This window comes from Sphaerodactylus townsendi, linkage group LG10, assembly GCF_021028975.2.
Source record: "Sphaerodactylus townsendi isolate TG3544 linkage group LG10, MPM_Stown_v2.3, whole genome shotgun sequence".
In the NCBI taxonomy this organism is placed as follows: Eukaryota; Metazoa; Chordata; class Lepidosauria; order Squamata; family Sphaerodactylidae; genus Sphaerodactylus; species Sphaerodactylus townsendi.
This window is the reverse complement of record NC_059434.1, coordinates 59,427,898-59,455,379: the sequence shown is the minus strand read 5'-3', so window position 1 is coordinate 59,455,379 and position 27,482 is coordinate 59,427,898. Positions and strand designations below refer to the sequence as shown.

The window sequence follows — 27,482 nt, the reverse complement described above, 5'->3', positions numbered from 1 at the left end:
AATTTTGGGCTAGGGCCTGGGGTTCAGTCTCTATACTAAAATGTCCAGAAATGAGTTTTAGGATTGCCCTATAAGTCTCTACAACAACCTGGTATCCTGTAATATATTGTTTAAGTGCAGGATCTAATTAATAAGGTGCAGGATCTAATTAGTGATGTTCTCTATATAGTCAACATTTCTTTCTACCTTGTCCCATAGTACACTTTAGTGCACTTTAAAGAGAAAATTATTTCTGTCTTCGAAATTAAGGATTAATGTAAATCAAGCAGTAGAATGTTGAATACACATACCAGAATAAAGATAGGAAAAACTTCTCCTTGAATAAGATACCAGGCTAATGAGGATACTACTGAATGACATTATCTAAGATTGCCTCTGGGTGCAAAATTGTATTCATGGACTGAGATCAGGCTTCATAACCTCTCTTTAATAGAAAGTAAATACAGACTGAAGGGCAGCTCTCTCTAAATTGTCATGGGCAAACACAAAGTTGTGTAAGAATGATCAAAATCAAATTTTCCAGGGGAGCATGATTTACGACTCGCTAGTTGCTTCTTCATTGTTTATTTGCCTAATGTGGTAGGGAAAGGTTAGTCAAGGGGAATAGGACCTGGAGTGGGAAGAGAAACAAAGATAGAGAAACAAGGATAGCCTATGAGCAAAGATTCAGGATGACTTCTAGCAGTCATAGGAAGATTCAAAATGCCAGGGGAGAGGAAACTGTACGAATGCTGAAAGGATAGTATTCATATTGCATTCTAGCACTATAATGATCTATTCCCACTTATCTATTTTACATAATAACATAACTGTTGTAGTGTTATAGTTTATGTGTGAAGAAAAGTCAACAAGTCACCACAGCAGCTATGATGACTACGCTCTTGACAATTAATGCAGAACCATTGTGGAACACGTGTGGAAAGGAAATTTTGGGGGAAAGACAAGAAAAAGAGCAGGAAACTGCCGTGTGTAGAACTCCATTACCAGTACACATACCTCTGCATTTACAGAGGTGGGGAAAGCAACATGAAGAAGCAACATGGCCATACAACCCGGAAAACCCACAACATCCTAACATGGAGAAGCTTCACACAATGGAAGCAACCTATGTTACCCATTTTGGAACCAAAAGTATAGCTGTAGAAAATAGTCAAATAGAACAATGTCTTTGATTAATTTCAATTAGCAGAGAGATACACATAATCAAGGATCAGTGAAGGAGTTTGCTACAAATGGGAATTTTGTGCCCAGCAAAAGTATGGCTGTTTCCACACGGCCATCGAGGCGCCTCCACGCCGGCAAGAATTCTGCCGGCGTGGAGGCGGAGGCCGTTCGCATGCAACCATGCGGGCGGCCTCCATGTGGAGCCGCCTCTTCCCCCTTCCCCATCCCACTCACCTTGTCCCCGTCGTCGGCCTGCTGGCCGTCGAAGCCCCGCCCACGCTGCCCTCCGACCTCCAGGGGTTGGAGGACAGCGTGGGCGGGGCTTCGATGGCCAGCAGGCCGACGACGGGGACAAGGTGAGTGGGACGGGGAAGGGAAACAGCGTGTTCCCGGCGGTGCTATTCGCACCGCGCCGCCGGGAACACGCTGTCGGGGGAAAAACAACCCTTTAAAGGGTTGTTTTTCGGGGCTGCCTGACGCCGCCCTGGGGGAGGGGGAGTGATGCCAGGTCGGCGCTGCTGCTTAGCCGCCTGTGCGAATGGCTCCCTGGGGACGGCGTTTATCCTGTCCCCAGGGCGCCATTAAAGGGCCGTGCGGAAACGGCCTATGTTTGATTAGTCAATGGACAACAGAGAATACTACTGGCATGTATTATTTGTAACCATGTAAAGTCATAATAATACTTCAATTAACCTTTTAAAGTAATTTTTGCGTTTGTTATTCTCGGTCTCCTTTTCTACTCATTCACCATCTGACTTTTTCCAACTGTGTGCTGTACCATGCTTGGGTTTTGATTTCTTCCCCTGGGCTGGTCATCAATTTAAAGAGAAAATATTTAGCTTTGTAGAGCTACCTCCTTTACAGTTTTCAAAAATAATAAAGCATGTTCTCATGTTTCATATATCCTTCTGGTATCCTTAATGTAGGTTAAAACTTTTCGCAAAAAGAAATTTGCCAGTTAGAACTCAATTGGCAGAACTATATGTAACGTAAAATATTTTTTACTTTAAAAAACCTCTCACCAGCAAAATACTCACTGCTAATTGCAAATTTGTATTATTTATTTATTTATTTATTAAATTTAGTATACCGCCCACCCCCGAAGTGCTCTGGGTGGTGTACAAAATGATCCAAACACTATGATCCAAACACTAAAATCACAACAAAATGATCCAAACATTAAAATCACAACAACTGTAAAACCATTACTAAACTTAAAAACAGAATGACTATCTTCAGATGAAAATGGTACGGCAACATTACTTTCACTTTAAGACAATAGCCCAGCTTACATGTTCTCCACTCTAACAATTCTTGTTTCTGTAGTGTTTTACACATAAGTATAATGCACACACATAACACTTTTGTATTCCTCTTGGGTTTGTAATCCTTAATTCAAATGCAACCTGATCCTCTGCACATTTGGCCAGAAATTTGTCCCACTGCTTGGGGCTCTACTCTCAAGTGAGCCGCATAAAATTTCAGTCTTACTGAACATAGTGAACTCTATTTCTGTGTAAGTATATTAGGGAATAGGCTAATTTATTTTATGCATTAAATTGTAACTTCTACAATGTAGTTTTAAATTGTAACTTCTACAATGTAAATTGTAACTTCCACAATGTAGTACTTGCCTCATTCTCCCCTTGCATATCATATATTTTATATTCTTTTAAGGACGTAATACACTAAAACTGCAATCCAAAGAACATTTTCCCAGGAGTAAACACAGCTGAATGCAGCCCTAAATAAAATGTGATTTAATTCTGAGTTGACCCACTTAGGACTCAATGACATGCAATCACATGAGCATGACCTGGTGGATAATATATTCTATATTAAACATCTATCTCCAAGTTTTTACCATTTTACAAGGTTGTAATGAAGATATTCCAAAAAACAAACATGAGCTTATTTATTATTGTTAGCATGTGAAATTACTGTAAGTTTTTTATTCTGCTTTCTTTCAGCCCAACTTTGATATCCCCCCCAAAAAAGTGTGAAATGCTATATCTAAATTTAATGTATCAGTTAGAGGATCTATATCATGTAAAAGAACGGGATGAAGGAAGAGAGACTGAGAAATGACATGACAAATAGCCAGTAAGCAATTGAATTAAATTCAGCTTTCACCTAAGTGGTAAAATTTAAAGGGATGACTGGAAATAGTTCTTTGAAAAGGAAGATAGTTTTTATGTTTTTAAAATTATTGCAAAGTTTACTGGTGTTAAATGAATGAACAATCAAACAAGGCATACTTTTCCCTAAAAAGTTCTACTGTAACAGAAGCTAGGACCCAGATGTTCTGTGGTTAAAGCTGTCGCTTCATTGCATCAAAACACCAGAAAACTGAAACATAATCCTGGTGTTTCTTCATCTAATTTTAAGTTTGGGGCTTGTTTTTCTGAAAACATTTTAAAAACTGACAAGGTTAAAACTTTTATCTCTTGTGTCATTGTAAAACTTTTGCATTGTATTCTTTTGCAAAATAATATTTTGATGGTGTTTATTGACTATCTTTCAGAATATATTTGACATTTATAAAAAATGATGCAACAGATCTTTTACAAATCTTTCTTGTAGGACAAAAGGCAAAATCTGCAATGGTTTTTAAATTCGAGTATCTTCTCTGTTCAAGAGATCAACATGCCTTACACAAACCATGATAAATTATTTTTTGGTTGTAGGCACTGTTACAACCTGTCATACTATTTAAAGATGAGGTTCATATATGAAACTTTGTTCTGCAGTTTTGCATCACGCTGTGAAAAGTTCCAGGATATTTAAGAGAAAAATGAATCTGCAAGTTCTCATACAATGTGTTCCTCTGAACTCAGTGAATTTGCATTTCTAACCATCAGATTCTGTAGCTGTGACAAAATATGCTACAATTCATTTACATTTTTGGGAACGTTTTAATACTGGAAATATAGGCTTTTTAATTCAAAAGTATCCAAAGTAAATATATCTCAAGTGCCATTGTAAGAACACTTTCTGGGGATTAAGCCCCACTGAATAGACTTTAATGGGAAAACATAGTGAGTGAACCTGCTTAGGCGTGCTCTCTTAGGACTGCATCTCAACTTGTGCACAAGATTTATTTATTTATTTCCTTCATTTATACCACACCTTTCTCCAATGGGGACCCAAAATAACTAGCATCATGTTCATCAATTTTATGGCCACTGAAAGCATGTGAGGTAGCTGAAGCTGAAAGTGTGCCACAGGCCCAATTTAACCCAGCCAAGCATCCATGACAGAGCGAGATTTGAACTTAGGTCTCCCAGATCCTAATCTGAGGCCCCTTCCGCACACGCAAAATAATGCATTTTCAAACAACTTTCACAACTTTTTGCAAGTAGATTTTGCCATTCCGCACAGCTTCAAAGAGCACCGAAAGCAGTTTGAAAGTGCATTATTCTGCATGTCCGGAATGAGCCAGACACTTTAACTACTACTTCACTTTGGCTCTTAATACCCCTTGACCTTTGGGAGGAAGACATTTATACTGCAGTCCTAAGCAGAGCTATCTGGAATCTTGCTCTTGTACATTCAGTGGGCTTACTCCAAGGAAACATTTTCTTAGGATGGCTGTGTTATTTTGTTCTATTTAACGTATACCCTTTATTTAAAGGGGAGGCCTTTTTGTAGCAAAGCCAGGTTCAGGGCATCTCCTAACAACAAAAATTATAGCATATGATTTTTAAGATTAAAATATACACGCTAAAGTCAGTTGTTCAGTTTAAATTAACAAGATGACATTCTTAAAGTAGGGAAGCATCATGGATCAACTGTCCAGCCTGTTGTTTCGCCACTCCAAAATATTGTGAAGAAAAATGTATTATTTATTGGGCATGCTGTGTCTTGGAGTTGATTAACAGACAAGGAAAAAGAAAGCACTAATGTCAATTCCAAAACTTCCTTTCTTTGTAAAAAAAATGTAAAACTGCCAACAGGGCTTTTTTACATGCATTAGCATACAATGTGTAAGGAGACTCTGGATACTGAAAAGGTTTGTTTTCAAAGAAAGATCACGTTTTTCAATGACAGTCCCAATAAAATGTTATTTATTGGTTCTAACATCAACATACAATGTCAAATTAACAACAGCAAATATTGAAGTATACCATACATTGATAGATTCAAGCACTTTCCTGTTCACTTTCTCTAAACCTTGATGCCTAACTGCCTCTGGGTATACCAATACACAGAGAAATATAATGCACCCCTCACCGTTAGCACACAGGCATTCATCAGAAATGTCATGATTGTGGCAGCAGGTTTTGGAGCCACCACCATCACACAGATGTGTGGCTAGGACCACTGATGCACACAATGCTTTTCTTTATCCAAAGGCAGGACCACGCTAGGAAAATGCTACAATTTTACAATTAAATCATATAGATTTCAATTAAATTAATGATTACACTAGAAGCAGCTCCATTCACCTCAGTAAGTGTTATGATACCTAAAACCTATTGAGCTAGTTTATGATACCTAAAGTCCAAACTTCATCTGGTTAATAGTACCGGTCGGAAACGTTTAATTTCCAAGTGGTTGAAAGTTGCACATAAAATGAGGCATCATTGTTCTTGTGACAAAATTTAGGAGTGACATAATAGAAGCTTATCCTCAGAAAAGTAATTCGAATGGAGTCTATGACTGCCTTGCAAAATTTTTTGTGTATGTACACACACACACACAGCTATCTAATGCACATCTGCTTTTCATCTGAATCATCTACATTAGCTAGCTAACACTGAAGTTAACAACATTACACCTTGTTATATAGAGAATTTGCTTGTCTGTCATTCATCAATTGCAAAGGGGCTAAGGCAACTGCAAAGTGAGTGTCGTGTCTGTTCTAGAAAAATAAAACAAAAATCCAGTGGCACCTTGAAAACTGATAACATTTATTTCAATATGAACTTTCATAAGTCAGAGCACATTATGTTATTAGTTTTCAACTAGATATGTGACAGAAAGTGATACTAGGAATTCATGGAAGAAGTCACACCAAGCATCTCTGCCCTGGCGTCATCGGCTGAAGGGTTCCTATATGATTTCCTTTCACATTTCTATCATTGTGAGGGATCTCTAATTCAGGAAGGTCACACCAAAATGGATTCTGTTAGTCTTCAAGGTGTGACTGGACTTTTGTGTTACTTTACTATTCTTATCAACTGACTTATTTTTCTTTAAAAGATAAACACTTGCTAAAGTTGAACATTTTAAATATTCATTTTAATTCCAACAAGGGATCAAAAGACTCTAGATCATAAACATGGCCAAATGCCTACCCACAAGCAAGATAGATAAACATATCTGTGAATTATATAAACAGGTAGAAGAAGAAGTCTTTATTTACGGTCAATGACCAAATATTATATAAAAAGGTAATCAACCTGGGAATGAAGAAAGGACAGGCACAAAGTCCCATTCAGTTCAACCCATGTGCAGTCAAATTCTAAATCTAAAGTGACACTTCTGACAGATTTTATTTTGGTTGTCTACAAACTAAAGTGGCATAATTTAAACCCTCTTAAATCTGGGATGCGTTTTATTGCAAGAGCTCAAAAGTTAATTGATTACTGGCCACACCTTAAACAGAAAGTACAGATCAGACAGACATTAATAAAGTATTCTTTTATGCAATAATCAGGTTACTAACGCATTTTTAACTGAGATATTTAATAGACTTGGTTGTTGTCTGCTTAATGCTTTGCCTTTTCTCTGACTTGTGTAATGTTGTTAATGCACATTTATAGGGAAGCAGCTGTAACTGGAAAGAGAAATGCATACCTTTATGTGTGATGTAAATCAGAAATGCGTGTTCAAGGAGGTCAGCTTCAAGAACTGTGTATTAATTTCCCAGCTAATCAAGGAAGAATATAACACAAAGCAACCTCATATATGTTTTGAATATGGGGAAATATACTGAATACAGTTCTTCAGTTTACAGGATCCTCCTCAGAGGGTTGCGGCATGGGCCTCCTCTGATGCCAGAAGATAGGTCTGTGACACATTTGTTGGTGAGTCTAAGATTATAGAATAATCCTGGCAAGGGCAGACTGGCCCTTAAATTACCGGGAAAGTTCTTGATGATCTGCAGTTAGGGAGGGCCATCAGGATTCACAAGCAAATATCTTCTGCAATTGTGGCAATTCTATAAGGACCACAGAAGTCAGCTTAAGGGGTGTTTGGCTCCATCCTTGCTGGCATTTAGGCAGCTGCCAAAACAATGACTTCTTAGAGTAGGTTTGTGGACTAAATGCAGCTATGCTGTATTACATATTGCTGGTAATTTTCTTTTACTGCTGCTGCTTCTATTGGGATTCTGGTGGTTCTGTTTAATATTGTTGTCAGGATTTTGGTTTAATTTTTTAAAAAATGTGTATTGTGGTTTTAAAATACTAATGTGTCTTGTGTGTCTTATGGATTCCTAGAAGGGAGAAGTGAGTAAAATCAAATAATGCATTTGGCAAGTTCACGGTTCTTCACTATTACATTTTGTCTCGCAGGGTTGTTGTAGAACTCCTTGGAGAATAAGGATGCTGTGAGCATTCATCCAGCAATGTTGCAAGTGTGTCCATGTAGCAGCTGTCATGTAGAATTATGTGCCATGAAATGCTTTTCTGTAAAGTTTAAAGCTTTACAGGGTTGTAGAACTGTAGAGTTTATAGATGGGTTTTAAAAACAACCTCTCACACATCTGCCTAACATGCATATGAGAAATCCACATACTCAAATTAGAAAAATCTGTTGTAATGTATGTATGTTTCCCTAACTGCATTTTAACCCCCCCCCCACACACACACAATTACAGTGATAGGAATACAGCACCTTTCACATGTTCTTCACAGAAACCTGATGGTTGTCTGTAGATAATAGCAAGATTTCCTCAGAATATTTTGCTAATTTTTCAAGGTGAAGAATCAAAATGCCTGATTCAGAAAAAAACAGACAGTACTTACTTTTAAAACATCATTTACAAGCAATAATATGTCAATAATATTTCATGTTCTAAGCTTCTGCTGATTTCCGAAATTGGAATGCAGAAAACAGTGAGCTAATATTAAACTTTGTTTCCATCCTTTGTTTGCTTTATAATAAAATAAATTCTTGATAGTTCCAAATCTGTATAATTGGCTTTCAGTTTGACAAATATATTTATGACCATATCCATCTTAGGCAGACTACAGAAAATGAATTAATCCTGACAGCTGATGTGCAATCTGCTATTTGTTTAAGGCAAAAGAGGAAATCTTACACATTAGTTCCAAAAAACCTTCCTGATACAAGATGTGTTGGGTAAAATTAACAGAATTAGTAATTGCTTCACTGGGATATTATGTATAACTTAAGCCAGTATTACATAGTGGCTAGAATATCAGACAAGTTCAGTTTAGTTCAAATTCTACTCTATCATGGAAGCTTGCTGAAAAAGGAAAGAATAGAAAAGATAGGAAAGTTTTTCATACAGGTAAAAAAGTTCAGTAGCAACATTTCATCCACACAACCAGCTCAGAGGCAAAATATAAAAATTGGTAAGAATCAGGACCTCTACTAGATACACAATCATCTTTATTTAAGTTGGGGTTATCATTCTCTAGCAACGTTATTCAATGCCTCTAATATATTCTTTTTCCAAGCTATTCATAGATGCAAAACATATCTAATATGGCCATAAAAAGCCAAAAACTACCATATACATTCAGTAGTTTAATTACGAATGTACTATTCTGCTTCTTTAAAAATCTGTTCACTGTCCCTTTGTAAGTCATAGAATAAATTTTCCACTAATATGAATGGAATAAGTCTTCCATGGGTGGAAGGAAGGATTCCTGACAGGGCTGGTGGAAAATGTCCTGTCCCTTTATTAGAGGTTTAATGTGTGGGATTGACATGAAGGTAAATAACATCCCATTAAACCTCTATTAAAGAGACCGGTCATTTTTTTCTCCAGATAGTTTTCCTATCTGTGTTTTTGTAGTACTTAGCATGTTGCTGTGAAATATATTGTACAAATCAGACTAATCCAGTCTTATTCATGTTTACTCTGGGAGTAAATCCCATTTCATTCAGTGAGACTTACTCCATTGTAAGCATTAATAGAACTGCAACTTGAAGTAACTCCATGAAGACTTACCCTCAAGATCAGGGTAGACATTTGCAGAAAACGTACTTAGATAAATATCAGTTAAGCTTACTGCTGTAAATTTAAATGCAGATTCTTTATCATCAACTCAGTGGAAATCTGGACTCAACAAATACCTGCTGACAAGTTTTTAAAGCTAAATTGAATTGAATTTAAATTTGTTGGATTGATCATATTCTCAGATCTGATTCTGTGTTAGCACAGCCTCCTCTTTGACTGACTGACAAATTAATAGGTTCTATACTAAGCAGAACTTATTCTACATTATGACTTTCTGTGTTTTTGCATAACACTTGGCATCCCAGCACATCACACTGTGATTTTGCAAGATGATTTCAAAAGAAAGCCCTGTGACAACTATATGTTTTAGTAGAAACTTCCATATGCAAATCTATGCTTCACTTTTTTTAAAAAAATCAGCAGAGGACATTAGAAGCCATAATCCTGACCCAACAGTTAATTTTCATTTCATAGAGGAACCCACAATGGTTATTTCAAAGGCAACATTCTCTCTCTCTCCATGTGGCATTGGCAAGGATATTGCATCTATAACACTAAGCTAAGCAACTTGAAGAAGGCATGATACTTTCCCACACAAGTGTTAAATAGGTCCAGAACAAATAAACTTGTGGCAAGAACTTTTTTAAGAGCAGAGAAACCCTTCAATTATATACTCTGAGAGATAAAAGCTGTATCTGCTAGTGATTAAGAATTTTTTTATAGTCACAATCTCAACTCTGTTGAAATAAATGTGTAATACAAAGCCACATATATTTCATATCCAATCCAATCAGTAATATCTTTCCATCTCCTCTGCTTTAATTGCTATGAATTAAAACAGGGTAACTGCCAGACTTAATTGCTAGGCTGATCCACTGAACTTTCCAAACGATAACTGAATTTTCCAAAAGCAAACAAAATGTCAACAGTCTGGAAAAGAGATGTTATTTCTATAGAAGGTTTGGTTTTAAATAAACTACTACTTTAGAAACTTAGGGGAGAGTTTAAAATGTAACTTTCTGTTGCACAAAAATAGCACAATATTAATAACAAGGAACTTTTGTTTGAAAAACCTTAAAAAATATTTCAATTTCTTCCTTTATGAGTCTTCAGTAGGGATACTGCCTTAAAAATACTGAAACTAAAACTCATTTCTGACACTGACTGTCATTGAAATGTGTGGGGGGTGGGAGGACATAAAGTGATGAAAAAAATATGGGCATTTAAATGCCAGCACATTTTTGGCAACGTTTTAAACAACAATTTAAACTCTGGCTCGAAAAGCTTGTTCGGATTCTATTTTGGTTGGACCTTGGTGATGGTGGTGTGGATAGAAGCAAGTGACACAGTCCAATTTTCTGCAAGTGGTTAGGCAAGAAAACCTTGAAGGAAACTACAGGGTTAGATTCTGGCTGCAGAAGGAAACCAAATTGTACTTAAAGACCAGTCTCTCTGGCAGCTTCCCCACTGATTCCATTCCCATTTCCACTAAGTCTCCTCACTCATCTTCTACAAAGCCAAATCCACCACCCCATCGACTGCTAGACAACTATTGTGTTTTACTGAAAGGGTTTCTGGGGATGGCAGATAGATAGCGTGCCTCATATCCTTCCTTAGAAGTAAGCAGAGTTTCCACTAGTGTGGGCTTATGGAGGGTAAGATCTACAGAAGCGCGCGCGCGCGCGGACACATACACATACACATACACATACACACACACACACACACCTCCAAATGGAAATCTCCAGAAAACTCAGCAGTAAACTGTTAACTTTTTTTTGTCCCGGGGCAGATCCGATTTAGGGCTTTGCAGATCCAGGACATGAAACCTTGAATTTGGATTGCCCCCCTCCCTTTGACCCCAGGTATTGACGTAGCCGCTCCAGAAAGCAGACCTCCCACCAGCCCCACGTGAAGAGGCTCGAAGGAAGATCAGGCGCAGGATCAGAGCAGGCCGGCAGGGGATTCGCTCCATGGAAAGAGGCTAGAGGGGAGGGGCAAGCGCCGGCGCCCAGGGTTTGCTCCGGTCCCTCCGGCATCCTCCTTTGGGACTCCCGCAGACTGGAACGAAGCCGGCTGGCCCCTTGAGTACGTCTTTCCAGGGAGATCAAGCAGCCTAGCTGCGCTGCCGAAGGTGATCCCACCGCACGCATACCCCTCTGTGCCGCGCTCCTTATTCCAGAGTAGCTAACCTGTCCCTGTCCTTTTCACACTCATAAACTTCCATCGGCGGAGTACTGGGGAGCGGGTGGTTGAAAAGAGGCTCTGGAGGCAGAAGACTCTAGCGCAGAAGCGAACCGATCCACTAATAGCCCAAAGGGCCCCCAGCCGCCGGGAGAGGCGATCTGCTTAGATGGAGAAGTTCTCCCCGAGCAGACGCGGCAGGATCGGCCCGATTGCGCAGGTGGTCGGGGCGAGTGAGCGCGCGCCTCCCAGGATCTTTGCAAAGCGCCCCAAGGATGCTGCCGGCGAAGTCTCGGCTTGGGCGCAGGTTCCCTGCCAGAGATCCCGAGACGTCGACCAGGACGAGTGATTCATACCGCCGCGTCCCCACCTAGCGGAGTCCCATGGCCAACCGGTGCCCGGCCACCGCCCGGGAGTCTCTGCTCTGCTTTGCTCTGCTCCCCAGCAAGCCTCCTGCCGCCCGTCGACTGGCAGCTGCGCAGTCCGGCCGGGAAGCGGCGCCTTAACAGGGAGCAGCAGCACCGGCGCCCCCTGCCCGCACGCCCCGCAGCCGCCTTACCTGAACCGCCAGCCGCAGCCTGGATCAGCCCGCGCCGACTTTGCCCAAGTTCCCCGCGCGAGTCCGAGGCGAAGGTGCGGGCGGCGCTGAGCAGCACCGACGGAGCGCGCCCGCTCGCCCGCCTGCTGGCAGCCCTCCTGTCCCGACGGCTGTGGGGAGACCGGCTTCGCCCTCGCAGCCTGCGCGAGTTCCTTTTAGCGGCGCGAAGAATGGCAGGCGAAGCCCCGGCGGGCCCTTCCCATTCTCCAGAAGTCTCTTCGCAGAGGGCCAGGCAGCCTCCAAGAGACGGGCCAGAGGAGCCCAGGCTGGAGGGAAAGGAAGGGGGCTGGTAGGGTTCCTTCAGAGGTCCCCACAGGTGTGCCGGGACTCGGGAGGGAGCTCCACGCAAAAAGCGCCAGAGCCGAGGGGCTGGCGAGGTGGGGCGCGTCTCACGCTCGCCCGCCCGGCTGTGAGTTGGAAGTGTGTTGCTCACGCCGAATGTCACTGGAGAGCAGCCTGGAGGCGCCTCTCCCTGCACTTTTTCCCTCCCTGGCCCCGCTGCCAAACACGCGCTCTCACACACGGCGCGCCGAGCACCAACCAGGCTTCTGAGCAACGCCAGGCAAAAGCCTATCACCGTCCGTCGCTTTCCTCCCCTTCCCCTCCCCTCCCCTTCCCCTCCCCTCCTCATGTCAGTTGTCCCGACGGGACGGCGGCCCGTCCCTCCCGCGCTCCTAGGCGGGCTTGATGATCACAGCCTGCCTGCAAGGGTGGAGAGGGGGAAAGGGGCGTTTCACCTCAGGATATGACTCGCCCGATGTGCCAGGCCTCCGCTGTGTGCAGTCACAGGTTTCCACTCTGGGTTCACTGAAATCATAAGCAGGTGCTGCTGAGCCACTGAACCACATTCAATATCCCAAGGCAGAGCATAAGCAGCTGATACTGATCCTGACAACTGGCCCTCCAGGTCAGTTTTGTCCACTCTGACTGCAGCAGCCCTGCTGAGACTTGAAAAGAGATTCCTCTCAGCCCTGGTGCTTCAGGTGTTGGACTTCCCTCTACCTGACTATCAGTAGCAGTTAAAGCAGACCATACTGAGCTGGACTGAGAGTAACTTCCTATTATTATAAATAAAACTGCCCCAGGGGACTTATGCACTGAGCATGCTCTGCAACACAAAAGTGTGGTGTTACCACAGATAAGGGGCACTTTCGCACATGCAGAATAATGCACTTCCAATCCACTTTCACAGTTGTTTGCAAATGGATTTTGCTATTTCGCACAGTGAAATCCAGCTGCAAAGTGCATTGAAAGTGGATTGAAAGTGCATTTTTCTGCATGTGTGGAAGTGCCCATTGGTTAACTTTTTTTACTTCATAAATGAGTAGAGTCTTGATCCACATTTAAAATTATAGTAAGTCGAATGACCAGAAGTGATCCAAGTACTGTGGAGATTGATCGTGATGGTTAGCTGTGTTTGTTGCAGTGGAAAAAAGCAAGAGTCCAATAACATTTTCCAGATTAACAAGATTTTGTTGTCTTGAAGATGCTAGTGGACTTTTGCTCTTTCTAAGTACTATAGGTTTTATTGGTTTTGCCAGTTAACAAAGAGATTACTGGCAGGATTTGGATATAGCATTATTACAAAACATCTTTTTATAGGGAATAATTATCTCTGTCCCCTGCAGAGTCCAACGTTCACAAAAGTTATCTCGGTCACCAGTGTCTCTCTGTGCACTCTTAATATTACATTCTTTATTTGCAATCACTGGAACCATATGGGAGGATTCTTTTGCATATCATGCTTTATTTCATCATGTGTTTTTAATCAATCTATATGTAGATCATAACGTTTAATTGTCAAATTGGCTCTTTCTACAGATTGACTCTTTCTAATGCTTTACAATCACTGTCTATCAAATGTGAATATTTTATGGGGGATTTTAAAGTTGTTATGGGTGCCAAGGATGGAGCAAATTCTCTCTTACATTTTTCCCAGATCATTATTATAGTGTCACATACAGAAATGGCTTTACTTTTGTTTTAATAGTCTATAGGTTTTGGTTTAATAGTCTATACGAATAGGTCCACTGTAGATATCCTAGGTACCAACATACCAACAAAAATTACTAGCATCTACCTCCCACCACTGACATAATGCTGTTACAGGGTAATCCCAAGCAGCGGTCCACCTTAGGTCAGTTGACTTTGTGGTGGACCCACAAGGACTTGTAAAGGACATCTCATTTTCCTCTCCCCCACAATTTCTTCTTTCCCTTCCCTGAAAGACCCTACAACATATTTATTCTTTGTGCTTCCTTCTCTCCCTCCCATCTACCAGCCAAGATACTTTTATCTATCCCTCCAGCTTTCCCTCCTTGCCTTTCCCTCAGAGGCGGAGCAAGGGGAAACTGCGCCTGGGGCATGTACATGACCTGCACTGCCTGCCCTGCCTCAGAACGCCCCCGGGACACCCCCTTCACGGCCTGGCCATGCTTCCACCACTGCTCCACCCGGAGCATCCCCCCCGCCACGGCTCTCCGTAGCAGGTTCTCCCTGGGAAAACCTTGTGCCTTTGTGGATGGCAGGTTGGGCTGGGTGATGACAAGTACTGGTCCAGTTGTGTGGAGGGGAACCTGCAAAGTCTTGAGAGGAGCACCTCATTTTCATCTGTACCCCTCTTCACATTATTTCCTCTTTTCCTTCTCCTGGCAACCTTCCCTGCTTCCCTTTCTCCTTCCTACCCACCCACAAATCAACTTTTTTATTTTTACCCTGCCTTTCTCTCCTGTAAGGATACTCAAACTTCTTTCTCTTCCTCTCCTCACAAAAGTGAGTGAGTTATGAAGAACTGTGACTAGCCCACGGTCATACAGCAGGAATTTTAGGAGTGCCGAAGCAAATCTTGTTCAGCAAATTAGACTCCATCACTCATGTGAAGGTGTGAGGAATCCAATTCAGTTCTCTGGATTAGAGTTCACCTGTTCTTAACCACTATACTACTGTTTTCAGCTATGTTTGTTATTTATTTACTTAATTTATACCCCACCTGTCTGCACAATGGAGTTATACCCCAGCAACATGTATCATTCTCCACATCTTCATTTCATCCTCACAATGACATTGGTTAGGCTGAGAGTGTGCAGCTTCAATAGAAGCACACTGGGTGACTTTGGGCAAGAGTGAAGATTCAAACCCGGACCTCCCAGATTCTTTTCTGAAACTCTAACCACTACACTGGCTTTCATGGAGTGGTTTCTGTTGAACATCAGCAAACTGCAGATGGTCACAAGTCATTTGGTGGTTGTGGCAGGGACTGGCAAATTCTCCCTCAGTGGCCAAACCTGCTCTGGGGAGCCTTGCTCCTTTCCTAGCATTTTTCTCACAGAAACCAAGGTTTGAAGACTAGTAGGCAGACAGACAGACAGACAGACAGACAGACAGACAGACAGACAGACTATATTTACTGGCATATGAAACATACCAAATAATTATCATCAAACTATAAACAAAATCAAGAGTAAACCACAATTACAAATTACCAATATAATAAATAAACAACAGTTTTATCTTCCAGTCTCAACTTGATGCAGCTGTACAGCATCTTGCAAAAACTTTGCCAGCATTTATATCGCTACACTAACATTTCTCAAGAGAAAGAACAACTTTGCAGAATCAGAAATTTTTTACTAAAAACTTATTACTAGAAACTTATTTACTAAAATGGGGCTTAGATACTTTGTTCAGATTTCTGGGACAGTAAAATAGAGTATCCTGGATAGTTTCAATGCAGCCCACCTTACAAGGTCCTGTTTCTATTATTTGGAAGGGGTTGGTTAAACCCCTATGTGTTTGTTTGTTTTAGCTTTCAGATATTTCTGCAAATCTGAGGCTTTTTCAGGCTTCTAGAAAGACCTTTCTTGTCTGTACATGGCCCAAACTCTGGATTTAAGCATCCACAAGTTGATAATTAGATATATTTTTAATTAGGATTGCATCAGTATAGCAACATAATAATACCATATAACACTTGGAAATGCTTTCTTAATATTTTGTAGCACTTATTTTTTATTTAAGGAGCTTTACTGTTCCAAATAATCAAATGATATATACTAGATTAGAGTTTGAAATGAATCACAAAATTTGAGATCCAACAGCTGCTGTTTGGTAATGTTACCCAAACCCTTAAGAAGAAGAAGAGGAAGAAGAGGAAGAAGAGGAGGAGGAGTTTGGATTTATACCCCACCTTTCTCTCCTGTAAGGAGACTCAAGGTGGCTTGCGAGCACCTTTTCCTTCCTTTCCCCACAACCAGTGGTGGAGCTGCAGTGGGAACATCTGGGGCGGCTTGCCCCAGGCGCCGCCATTGCAGTCATGTGTTGGTGCAGGGTGGGGCTGGGTGGGAGGGGGTGTGTGGACAGTTCATGTCCTGGGTGCAGTTTCCCCTCACTGCCCACAACAGATACCTTGTGAGGTAGATGGGGCTGAGAGAGTTTGAAAGAACTGTGACTAGCCCAAGGTCACACAGCAGTAACGCGGGAGTGCGGAAACATATCTGGTTAACCAGACAAGCCTCCGCCACTCAGGTGGAGGAGTGGGGAATCAAACCTGCTCTTAACCACTACACCATGCTGACTTTCTTTATCATTCATACTTATTTGGAATTAGTGGGACTTCCTTCCATAGTCAGGATCAGGTTTCAAGTCTTGAACAGAAACAATGAAGTAAAGTACTTTATTTATTGATACACAATTTATTGATAGGTACTTCCATGGAAGCTCCATTGAAATATGCAATGCTTCTTGATGGGCTGACCCCTTTGGATTGTAGCCTGGTCTATTATGCCTCCAAGCAAAATTAATTTTATTTGATGATGTTGGTATTTTTGAAATATGGTCCTGAGTCAAGTTTTATTGGCACAGTATATCACAAAATGATAATGGAATAGTGGGAACCAATGGCCCTTTCTCCACAATACTAATAAAATATTTTCAGGAAGTAAATAAAGCATTTCATCCATGTAGTTCTGCTACATTTTTAGCCCAAAACATTTTATTTCTAGCCTGAAAACATTTCATTTGCATGCTGTTTCCTAGTGATTTTTCCGTGAAAATGTTTTCATTTTTGGTAGTCTCTTTAGGATGCTTCCCATGCCTCTGAGATCTGCTTGTCAGGACCATTTTCCAAGGTGGCACTGGCCATCTGGTGCTGTGGTTGGGGCAGTGTTGGGATTCAGCAGATTCATACCACTTCGGCAGAACCGGTTGTTAAAATGGTGCTTGTAAACAACCAGTTGTTAAATTATTTGAATCCCACCACTGGTTTGGGGCGCTGTGTCATTGTAGCTACAAAGACATGACTCCTGGAGAATCACACCATGAGGCTTTGAAGCTTCATAGTATAAGATCAATCGATTTTTTAAAAAAAGAAATGTACGGTAATCAGAGGCATAGCTAGGCCAGAGTGCGCCTGGTGCACACTCTGGCTTTTTTGCCACCCCGCAGCACCCCCTTGTGGCCCCCCGCGTCCCCCACCCCTCCGCATTCCCCCATGGCAGCCCCCCCGCGGCACTCCATTTCACTTACCTTTAGAAATGAGCAGGCCGAAGAAGCCTGTCTGCGTTGCCTGGGCCTGGTGGGAACTACATTTCCCAGGAGCCCCTGGGAAATGTAGTTCCCACCAGGCCCAGGCAACACAAGCAGGCTTCTTCTCTGGGATGTTCCATTCCTAAAAGTAAGTGGGGGTGCACCGTGGGGGGGTGCGCCGTGGGGGGGTGAGGGGTGCTGTGGAAGGGGGCGGGGAAGCACTGCAGGAGGGAGTGCAGGGGGGCTGCTGGGGGCGGGGGGATTTTTCCGCCCCCCACATGACCAGAATCGGTGCGCCAGGTGCGTTGCGCACCCCCCGTCCATTGGTGGCTTCGCCACTGATGGTAATGACCGTAAAATGGCAGCCAGGAATTGTTTTGAGGGATGAGTGCAGACAAACGGGGTTTTGAAAATGTTTGCAAAACATTTTCAGTAGCTTGTGTGAAAAAGGCCATAGATGGACAAATGAGGAAGGTAGGAGTGCAAATCTATCCAAACAAAGTATAAATTCTCTCTCCTTTTCTATTTTCTCTACTAAAAATGGATGGCTTACCTAGCAGAAGGCATATCGTACTATTGCTGCTCAAACAACTCAAGTGGCACCATATCAGTCTAAATGTTTTATGCATAACATATTCCTTTTTATTATTCTCATTTGTACTGATAGGAAAAGTTACAGTCCTGTGAACTCTTATAGAAGTATCATTTTTAAAAAGCAGTAATCTGTTATGTATTTTCTGGAAACAGAGGGACCACAGAATAAATGATGAGGCAACCTCTAGAGTTTCTTCAATGGAATTTCCAGATTTTTGCTGTGCCGATATAGTACAGTACTTATCCTGCTATCCTTACATTTAAAAATACATGGAGTCTCATTCAAAAAGAAATTGAAGGGACTATTATGAGAACAATTCACAGTCTAGGGATCTTTCTGTATGTCTCAGCCTAAGATAAACAGTTGTGTTCTTTGAAGTTCTGTGAAGAAATCCACAAGCAGTGAGTTAGAGCATCAGGAAACAATTGAGAATATTGGCTAATTAAAAGATTATAATCTTGGGAATCTTCCCTTGCAAGTTTGTGCTAATTGAAAATATCCGCACCACCATCTCAGCCTCATGCATAAAATCATTCAAACTTGTTTTGCTACAGCACTTACAAGCATCTCACAGAATACACCAGTGGTGGCGAACCTATGGCACAGGTGCCAGAGGTGGCACTCAGAGCCCTCTCTGTGGGCACGTGCAAACAGAGTTGCGCCCCCCCCCCCCAGATCTAGGCTTGCCTGGGCCTCTGGGCTTGATTATTAGCATTAAACCTAAGACCTAGTTTTGGGGAAGCAGTGTAGGTGACCCTGTTAAGCGTTGTTAAACCCCACTGATTTTCATGCAAAGTACTAAAGCGCGATCCTTCACCTGGGAGTAAGCTCGGTTGCTGGCAATGGGGTTTGCTTCTGAGTAAACCCTCCTAGGGTCGTGATTCACCCATTGGAAGAGTTGCACAGTTGCTTCAAAGCAAAGCCACTGACTACCACCAAGTTTAAACCCATGAGTAACGCACACCTCGGAGCCAACTGTTTTTTCTAAACTAAAACCTCAGTATTCAGGTTAAATTGCCGTGTTGGCACTTTGTGATAAATAAGTGGGTTTTTGGTTGCAACTTGGGCACTCGGTCTCAAAAAGATTCGCTATCACTGGAATACACAGTTAGTAGAATGGTCTGAGGTCACTGTTTAATCTAGCGACCACTAGTAGGCAATTTAACCCTTTGTGAATTTCTTCATTTATTCTCAATAGTTTTCTTCTTGTCTACAGGCATAGCCCTACAAGCATTTCCAAAGTTTAAGATACTACATATCAACCACACTATCTGATACATATACCACAACATGCATATATGCAAAAACAGAATCTGGCTCCTTTTATCTAATTCTTCTAAACTCCATATATAACATCAGCCATGGTCCAGAAATTCTTTATATTGGATTGACTATTATAGTTCCAAATTGGGAGAACACAGTCATTGTTCTTAGCTAGGTGAATTTCATATGAGCGGAATGGACACACAATGCTGATAGAGGTAATGATCCCATCCAAATGTTTGCCAGTGTGGAATCATGGGAGTGACGACCCTTATAGGATTGGTGAAAGGAAAGGGTACTCAGCCTCTCCTATTCTCTCTTGCAAATGCACTCCATCTGGCATGATTTTTCTCCACCAAAACAGGTGCTAGGCTAGAGCTGGTAGTGATTCTTTGAAAAAGATGGGGTGGGGGTGGGGGTGGGGGAGGGTGGAAAAGACCTTTACACAAACAATAGACTGGCACCTTCCTCTTGCAAACTGATTGTTTCCTGTAAATTCACCTACTTATAAAAGATATCACAACATAATCTATGTGTGTCTTTGTTAAGTGCCTCCACATCGCAGCCAACTTAGGGTGACTCCAACAAAGGGCTTTCAAGGCAAGTGAGAAGCAGAGGTGGTTTGCTAGCATCTTCCTGTGCAGAGTCTTCCTTGGTGATCTCCTCTGAGATCTGATGTAACAGGCTTCAGTGTGCCGCATTCCCTCTGCATATGCTATGTATAGTCTAATTTTAATTTATTTAGATTTTTATGACCCACTTTTCTCCCTAATGGGTACCCAAAACTATTCCCAACATTCTTTCCTTCTCCAATTTATCCTCACAACAAACATGAAAAAATGATTAGGTGTGGGGGCAGGGGAGAGAGAGAGAGAGAGACTGGCCCAAGGTCACCCAGCAAACTTCCATGGCAGAATGAGCATTTGAACCTGGACTGGATTCCAACACTTTAATCACTACATTATTGTTGCAGACCTCAAGTTTTCTTCTAATTCCTCCTGAGATATGGTTGCATGCACTTAGAAATGGTTGGACATGCTATACCACATAACTTTTGAATCAGATCAAAAGCATAATGAATTAAACTAGTTTGCCAAGATATCTGGGAAGTTTCTGTTGGTTCTTCAGTCCAATAATACAACTGAGACCCTCAGGGCAGATTTAGATGGTCCTGAGAACATAATAATTGAAATAATGTATACCCACAAATAAAGAGTTTAATAATATTAAGCTGCATGTATCTTACTTTCATGCATAGTTTCTGATAGAGGACAGTAATGTGGGACTCTTCTGTTTCTAAGTTATGAAAAGGAAAACAATCAAAAACATGTGCAGTTGTTTGAGGCTAGCTTATGTTCTAACTTAACGTTTGTTCTGCAGAGAGATTAAACAAAAAAAAGCCTTTGTAGTAAGCAGCAATTTTGTGCACGGCAAGATGCATCTCATTACATGAGCTGTGGACCAAATGCAGCCCTATTTTTCTCCTACATTAAATCTCATGCAGTCATTTTATACCTGGGGAGGAACTGGGGGTTATCTATCAGACTAATCCTCTGTAGAGTAGGATCTTCTATGAGCAGCTCCTCTATTAAATTCAGGCTGGTGGAGAGAAACAACTCTAGTAGGTCTACATATCTATAGGCTTTAGTAGGTCTATATATCTAGATTCTAGAGGCTCTATCCTGACACCTTTCCTTTGTGTGTGCACAATTCCTCTGTCCCCCATACAAAAGAAAAAAGATACTAGGGATGTGCTTCTTTGTACCCTATAAATATTAATGAAAGCATTCCTAAAGAAGTCCCTGCTTTAAATTTATGGTAAATTAATTCTAAAGAACTAGAGTGGTCTGTAACACTGGTGATTTTTAACTGAATTAGAATCATAAACACAGTCATTGTCACATTACTATTAAAGGTGCCTATCACAAAGAAATGTGCTAGCATTTGTTTTAGTGTGCCAAATCTGATTACACCGTTATAAAATTAGATCAAAGATGAACAGTTTTAACTGTAAAATCCAAATACTGCATCTGCAAACTAATGAGAAACAGGACTCATTGCTCCAAACATAATTTCTCAAGCTCTAATTGTGCACTTGTGGAGAGAGGAGGTGGAAAGAGAAAAATGTCTTTATTTCAGGCAATGTAAAAATTAGTAGGATCCACTGTTGCAGGCAGACCATGCCCATAATTCTAAGGTTGCAAGTTGAAATTCTACTTGCAATTTTAGGATAATTAATAGCAGAGTAGACACAGTTTATTGATGAAGGACATGCTGTGCATATACAAAGTCCAGATTAAACTCTGGCATTTCAAGTTTCAGGATCTTAGGTAGCAGGTGTTCAAAAAGATCTTTGTCAACCCAAGACCTTAGGGAGAAAAACTTCCAGCCAGTCATCCATATGGAGTTGGATTGACTAAGGCAGCTCATAAATTTGACTTGTCACTCAGACATTGATAAGAGTGCAAGGCCAGCCATATCTTAAACCTGTTAGTCATAATATTAGCTTCATGTAAAAACATAAACGAGGTGTGAGATACAACACAGGGTTGGAAGAATGACACAGAACTTTTCAGTGGTTTGACTTGCTTAGAACTGGGTTGCTAATTTACAAAGATTCTAGTAATTTAGATGGAGTGCTTCTGAATATGTCCTCCGTATTCAGAACTACTCTTTCCAAGTATAATCTAGTTTTGTTATAGAAGAATTCAAGAATAAAGTTCTGAAAAACATTTAAAGTGTACATGTCCTTTTAAAATTTACTTGCCCACTAGCTAGCTATGAAACTCTACAGTAATCCAACAATCTTTTCCTGGGTTCTCCCATTAAGATTTAAGTTGTCCTAAATAAAAAGACAGTTGAATATGTATTTTAAACATGCACAAGAATTATGGTGTTCTGAGAAGAGTTGCAAACATAATTAAGACAAAATTAAGTGTTTAATTATAAAACTATTCAGACAGTCCAGGACAAAACGTAGACTGTGTAATTACAAAGCCATCCTTATATTTCCATTTTGTCCTTTGGGTGGTTGATTCCTCTTGCATGCTTATATGAAACATTAAACAAGTTAGAGTAATCTGTAATTGATCGTTGTCACTATTCTAAATGCAAACAGTCTTCTTTTTTGTATTATCTTTATTGAAAGAAAGTACAGTGTTCTTGAATGAGACAAAAGTTCATTCAAGAGTGAGAGGGGCTGATTTCGTGTCATTCTTTTTGTTGCAGCCCCACATGTCATATTGATCTTGGTGGCACTCTGACCATCAGTAGCTGGTTTTGGAAGGACCCAAGAAGTTTTTTGGAAGAAACAGGAAACAAGCTTCCATGAACTGGAGTTTGAACCCAACTTCATGCAATTCCATATTCCAATAGTTATTTGAGGTAAAAATTAGGAGCAAAGTAATGTCCACAAAATTATTTGTCTTAGAGGAAGAGGTTCAGATGCTCTTTGTCATTGTCCATGTAGCTGAAGCAGTAAAATGAATGCAAGCACTTCCCATTCTTCATTACTACATCCTGCAAAATGGCAGCACCCTTTTTGCTCTTTTTAACGCATGGATCTTTATGCAGTAAGGCAGCATTCAAGCAGTGGCATTCATGCTCCACACAATTTACCCCATATGTCTGTGATCCTTTCTACAAATATATCCAAATCTCTTGAAGCCTTAGTACACATATATGTGCTATGATAATTTAATTGCATGGGGGATTTTTTCCCCCTTCTGTCGCGTCCACCAATTCCGACAACCGACTGACAATTTTTTAAAAAATCTGGTCTGGTCAACCATCTTCTAGCTGGTTGGCAAGTGCATCCAGGAAATGACATAACCCATTCCATAACCCATACATGAAAGACTTCTAATGTGTTAGGTGAGAAAACAAGTGAATCACAATCCAACATAATTCAGTGAATAATAAAAAGCAAACAGCTTGTTCTGGCCTGCTACATCTGTACTGGCAAAGAGGGACTGGATGGCCCATCTTTTTTGCATGGGGCAAAGCTGTTTCCCTTGGCAATGTAGCTGCTCTGTTACTGAAACTTGTGACACACGTCAGTATCTGCTGAAAGTACTGGCTTGCCTTTTATACCTCATTACAGAGGTATACTTACATTATTTTTATCCTGCCTTTCTGCCCAATCACTAAGGCAGCTAACGATTTTAAACAGAACTTTATAAAAATATATCATAAAATCAATGAAAACCAAAACTAAAATTCATATACAAAACACAAAGACAGCAATTAACACATAAAACAGGAAGAAGGGATCATTGGGAGAACACTAGATGAGACAAACAAACACTTCATTTACTGGCAGAGGACATTAAGTGTGGGAGACAGATAAAGAACTTTGGTGTGGAAGTTCTATCATTTTGGCACCATGACGAAGAAGGCCTTCTCTTGATTTGCCAATCAGTTAACATCAGAAATCAGGGGCACCCAAAGCAGGGCCTCATAAAACGACCATAGTGGTTTGGTAGGTTTGTGTGGCAGTTGGTGGTCTTTAAGGTATGCGGTCCTGAACTTTAAAGGCACTTAAAAAAATTCTAAATTGGGGCAAACCCAGCAAAAACAGAACAACCAGAACAGATTTCATGCTCATTTGTCTGGTAGTATCTCTCTACCTCAGTGTAACAGACACTGAAGCAGCATTGCTTGAGCATCATTTCAAATCATATTGTACCAGGATTCTTAATTGCCAATTGGCTGCGGCTGGACAGGGCTGGCCACACTTACCTCCACTCCTCTTAAATGGCTGTCCCACCTTCCCCCAGCCATCTGGTATCTGTACTTTAAAGCTCAGGGCCATCCTACATGGTGGCTGTTCCTCTGTCACCTGGCCCCACTGGGTTGGATACATTGTAGACCTCTTGGGCAGACCTTACTTCAATGGGGCTACCACCTAGAAGGCAGACTGTTCTGCTGTGCTGACCTGCAGGGGCATGGCTTAATTCTGCTAAATATGGGCTACTCCAGTGCCCCCCTCTCTCCCATTTACCTCTAGGAAGCACAGAGGTGCTTGGACTCTCCCCAGACAAATATATAGATCTCAGATCTATCATATAGAAATTTGGAATTAAATAAACAAGAGCAAGACTCATGAGGAAAATCACATTTCTCTCACCAGCCCTCACTTTCTCCTTTCTTGCTCCAGCTGTGCTTTTTTTTGCTTCCTTGCCTCCTGGTTGTGACGGCTGCTGCTACAGCAGCGAGTCCTATTTGGGGTTCCTATGAGGTTGCACTGTTTGTGCATATACAAGGCTCTTAAAATTTGTGTAAGTTATCTCTTTTTTGTTCCTTTTTAACATATCAGATTCTTCTACAAACTTGGAGGTTGCCTTGGTTTTATACAACCCTGAACTGTGGCTGGGGTGGTTCACCTCATGCTGAATTTTGCAATCTGCATGGCTATTAGGTATAGTAATAGGTAATGAACAATTGAGAGGTTGTTTTGCAAATCTGCCATGTATAATTAGCTGGTATTTTACATTCTGTCCTAAAGAATAAGTAATGAATTTAAGCACCAATGACATTTGTGGCACCTTAATGTGGATGGCTGTAATTCCCAGTGATTTCTCTAGGATTTGTTTCTTAATTCAAACTGAGAGATTTGTAGACTAAACATAAAATATTGCTTGAATGTGCAAATCTGAATGCTGTATCTCATTAGTCTTTAAAAGCTAACATCTTGACTTGGTACCACAAGTAATATAAATGTACCCCAGCATTTTGTTTACTTTTAAATATTAGATTATAAAAAAAATGATTTAGAAATGCACCAGAAAACATGCATGAAACATTTTATAACTAGCAATTTTATAACTAACAGCTAACAATTTCATAACTAATGGCTAAACAATTGTTTACATTAATTAACAGACTATGTTAAATATATTCATAGAGACAGCTGACGAGAGTTTTGCTTGACTTTATTAATGTGTGTGCATCTCTTTTGGTTTCATTGAATAAATGCACTTGTGTGTCTCTGAGGTGCTAAATTTGATTCTTATTCAGGACTTCTTTAAGTGGAATATATTTGTATGTGGTGCTTCATTTTGAACACCTGCATGATCTTGCAAAATAAGGTGTTAAAAACTAATTTTATGTGGTGAATATTCATTTATGCAAAGTGCAAGAGGACTGGCAAAAAAAAGGAAAAAAGTGTGACATACCAGTATTTAGCAAATAATAAAAAGATTTCCGGAAAAGCAGGCTTGAAGTTAGGAAGTAATACTTCACCTTTGTAAATTCAAAAATAAACCACTGAATTTTAGTGGTATAGTGGTATTTTAGTGATATTGTTTTATGTAAGCTTATTTCTTGTATTGGATTTTATCATGTCTTAACAGCTACTGTACCTTTAAGCACTAATTGATGTATGTACCATGTTATTTATTTACTTACTTAATTTATAGTCTGTGTTTCTCACTAAAACTTAAGGTGGATTACAAAATATAACAAATTTGTGGGTTTAAAAGACAGCACAAATAATGCAATAGGCCTAGAAAAGAATTATAAAAGTGGAGACGCACGATATTTGCTGAGGGTGGGGATATTTTCCCCATCATAACTTGAATACCCTTTTAGACAGTGTTTGCTGAGCTAGGGAAGGAATCCTCCCATGATTATTGCAGCTCCCAGCCCAGTCAGATGTGACACGTGAGCTGATTAGGGGAAGATCAGACTTTCAAATCTGATATTTGGGGGGGGGGGGGGGGGGGGGTAAAGATGTATAGATACATAATCAAAGCAGCTTGCATGGAATCCACTTATTTTGGAGAGGGGAAGCATAACTGGAGAAACTGCAAACTAGTATCACTTGGAGTGTGATTAGCACAAACACAATAAATCTTATTTAAGCAATCTGCAAAAGTAAAATGCTATAAAATAGGATATTCCATAATTGTTTTTTTTAATAAAGATACATATTTACATTTTCATCTCAATAATTTCTTAGAATAGTGAAATGTCATAAAATATTGTCAAAAGCTGCTGGAGACTATGCTAAACGTTTGTGAATCTTGGGAACATAATAAAGTTTTAATTTCAAGCAACTTGTGATGTTAAATTCCTCACAAGCCAAAGTTAGCAAGAAACAGACAAATGAAAAACAGAATACCACAAATGGGTGACCAGCAAGCCCCTTTGAAGCCCTTGTGTTTCTTACTGAGAGTACCAGATGGCTGCCCCCATTAATATAGCTCTGAGGTGCTTGCATTGTGTCACTGTGTCAGAGAACCAATACTTCTGTTATTTTCATTCCTTTTTTGTAGATTTTGTGCTATAATTTCAGTCTCTGGGTTAACAAAATGCAAGCATTCTAAAGAAAATAAATTCTGAGATTAGTTTTATAACCTAAGAACCTTACATTTCAATATTAAACCCTAAAACGAAAAAAAACAAACAAATGCTGGGATAAATTTTTTACTTTGGGGTGATTCCAAACCAGGGAAAGTATCTTGCAGAATATTTGTGTGTGAAGCGCATGTTTCTACACAGATTGTAGCTGAATAGTGAATATGGCAAATAGACAATTGTTATAGATGCATTGCTACACTGATTTAAATAAATGTGAATGTCATACTACAATTTTATTCCATTTTTTCAGTATTTTAGACTATTGTATAACCTATATTGTGTTCTTCCTGTGCTCATAGCATTTTATTATCTTGTATGTTTTATTCTACAAAATATTTCATTTTTTAAAAGTTGATTTAAAGCCCGCATGGAGTGAATTGTTTCTAGAAGGTACCAACTCCATTCAAAATGGTTGTACCACCCATGTTGATAAGGTTGTGCCTCCTCAAGTAAACTGTTTATATTAGCTTGTGATGTATTAACATATTTATATAGTTACATAGGATACAAATGTGCCCTTAAAGAGGTTTCAGAGAAAGAATGTTGTGAGACAAAGTTTATACTGTCGAGGGACCTAGAAAGATATATGGTGGCCATGGTGTGTCAGCATCTGTGGAAAAAACTGACTGACAGGC

At 40.5% G+C, this 27,482-nt stretch overlaps 1 protein-coding gene across 2 annotated transcripts in view; it reads right to left on the bottom strand.

Annotated features, from left to right (window-relative positions):
* Window positions 1-12,688, bottom strand: part of NDNF (neuron derived neurotrophic factor) — a 35,777-nt gene extending 23,089 nt beyond the window's left edge. The window contains exons 1-2 of one of the 2 annotated variants that reach the window (XM_048509546.1): window positions 12,066-12,688; window positions 8,008-8,108 (exon numbers count right to left, since the gene is read on the bottom strand). The gene's annotated coding sequence lies outside the window, so the exon portion shown is untranslated. The remainder of the gene's footprint in view (window positions 1-8,007; window positions 8,109-12,065) is intronic. The other variant, XM_048509545.1, reaches the window with a different exon arrangement.
* Window positions 12,689-27,482: the final 14,794 nt, after the last annotated feature.